This window comes from Eschscholzia californica, unplaced genomic scaffold (assembly GCF_041429995.1).
Source record: "Eschscholzia californica isolate CP2 unplaced genomic scaffold, dmEscCali1.0.p SCAF_168, whole genome shotgun sequence".
Classification (NCBI taxonomy): Eukaryota; Viridiplantae; Streptophyta; class Magnoliopsida; order Ranunculales; family Papaveraceae; genus Eschscholzia; species Eschscholzia californica.
The window spans coordinates 15,001-17,500 of record NW_028238274.1 but is presented as its reverse complement, the minus strand read 5'-3'; positions in this window follow the sequence as shown (position 1 = coordinate 17,500).

Here is a 2,500-nt window from a genome sequence, read left to right as displayed (position 1 = left end):
AAGGAAACATCAAATTTTTAACCAAGCATACTCGGCCTTTGCTCCTTCGTTACTCGTCCAAATCCAACAAACTTGCATTCGTTGGAAAGGTCTTTTCACAAGGATTCTTTTGATATATAATAATAGCGATTCCGATAAATATTTATTTTTTTATGAATTTTTAAGTGAATAAACAATTAAAAATTCAAAAAAAATAGAAAAAAAATATTTTTTTCCCGATTCTTTCTCCAATATTCCTGATAAATACCCACACACCCACATATGGAGAATGGTCGAAAATGCTCGAGTGGATATCGAGATGTCCGACGAAGCACCACTTGGAAGGGCCGAGGCACGGGACGCACGAGCTGTTGCTCGGGCCGGCACGGGACGCGCATGGGACATCCCGGGACGGCATGGGACGCCCTCGCTACAGCTCGGGACGGCCAGGTACGCCCGAGACTTGGCTCGGGACGGCCTGGGACGCCCTCGCCATAGCTCGGGACGGCCTGGGACGCCCGAGACTAGGCTCGGGACGGCCTCGGCACAGCTCGGGACGGCCTGGGACGCCCTTGCCACAGCTCGGGACGGCATGGGACGCCCGAGACTTTGCTCGGGACGGCCTGGGACGCCCTTGCCACAGCTCGGGACGGCCTGGGACGGCCTCGGCACAGCTCGGGACGGCCTGGGACGCCCGAGACTTTGCTCGGGACGGCCTGGGACGTCCGAGACTTTGCTCGGGACGGCCTGGGACGCCCGAGACTTGGCTCGGGACGGCCTGGGACGCCCTCGCTCCAGCTCGGGACGCCCTGGGACGGCCTCGACACAGCTCGGGACGGCCCGGGACGTCCGAGACTTTGCTCGGGCCGGCCTGGGACGCCCGAGACTTGGCTCGGGACGGCCTGGGACGCCCGAGACTTGGCTCGGGACGGCCTGGGACGCGCTCGGCACAGCTCGGCACAGGCCGGGACGCCCGAGCCGAGCTTCGGGTCGCACGAAATCTCTTCGTATTCCGACATATTAGAAGCTTCCCATTATGTAGTAGGCCGAGCTTTGCCCTTTGGATGCCCTATGGTGCTTGGCGAGCACTAGGGAACGTGCCAGCACAAGTGCTGTGCACGCTCTGGGGAAGGAGCTCAACCCTCCCCCTTATAGTGCAAAGTTATTGTTTTTCCTATTTTCACAAGGAAACATCAATTTTTTAACCAAGCATACTGGGCCTTTACTCCTTCGTTACTCGTCGGAATCCAGCAAACTTATACTCGTTGGAAAGGTCTTTTCGCAAGGATTTTTTTGATATATTATAATAGCGATTCCGATAAATATTTATTTTTCTATGAATTTTTAAGTGAATAAACACCGGAAAATTCATAAAAAATAGAAAAAAAAATATTTTCTTCCGTTTCTTTTCTCCAATAATTCATAAATAATACCTCAATAGTATTAATGAAGAGAGAGTCGAAATGGCCCGGGTGGATTTCGAAATGTCCCACGACCCCATAGAATGCACGGGCCAGCCGAGCCAAAAGAATGGGACGCGCACGGGACAGCATTGGTCAGGCTCGGGACGGCACGGGACAGCACGGGACGCGCATGGGACGGCACGGGACGCGAATGGGACGGCCTTGCTAAGGCTCGGGACGGCATGGGACAGCACGGGACGCGAATGGGACGGCCTTGCTAAGGCTCGGGACGGCATGGGACAGCTCGGGACGCGCATGGGACGGCCTTGGTGAGGCTCGGGACGGCACGGGACGCGCAAGGGACGGCCTTGGTGAGGCACGGGACGGCCTTGGTCAGGCTCGGGACGGCATGTCACGGCCCTGGTGAGGCTCGGACGGCACGGGACGCGCATGGGACGGCACGGGACGGCCTGGGACGGCCTACTTGAGGCTCGGACGGCACGGGACGCGCATGGGACGGCCTTGGCGAGGCTCGGGACGGCATGGGACAGCACGGGACGGCCTCGGCACAGCTCGGACGGCACGGGACGGCCTTGGCGAGGCTCGGGACGGCATGGGACAGCACGGGACGGCACGGAACGGCCTCGGCACAGCTCGGACGGCACGGGACGGCCTTGGCGAGGCTCGGGACGGCATGGGACAGCACGGGACGGCCTCGGCACAGCTCGGACGGCACGGGACGGCCTCGGCACAGCTCGGACGGCACGGGACGGCCTTGGCGAGGCTCGGGACGGCATGGGACAGCACGGGACGGCCTCGGCACAGCTCGGGACGGCACGAGACGCGCATGGGACGGCCTTGGTGAGGCTCGGACGGCACGGGACGCGCATGGGACGGCCTTGGTGAGGCTCGGACGGCACGGGACGCGCATGGGACGGCCTTGGTGAGGCTCGGACGGCACGGGACGCGCATGGGACATCATGGGACGCACATGGGACACCTTATGGGGATCATCAAGGGACGTTGCACGGGACATTCTTTCCCACGAAGGGCATTTACATGGGACATCTTAGGAGTCGAGAGCCGGCACATGGGACAACGTAGTTCACACGCACGGA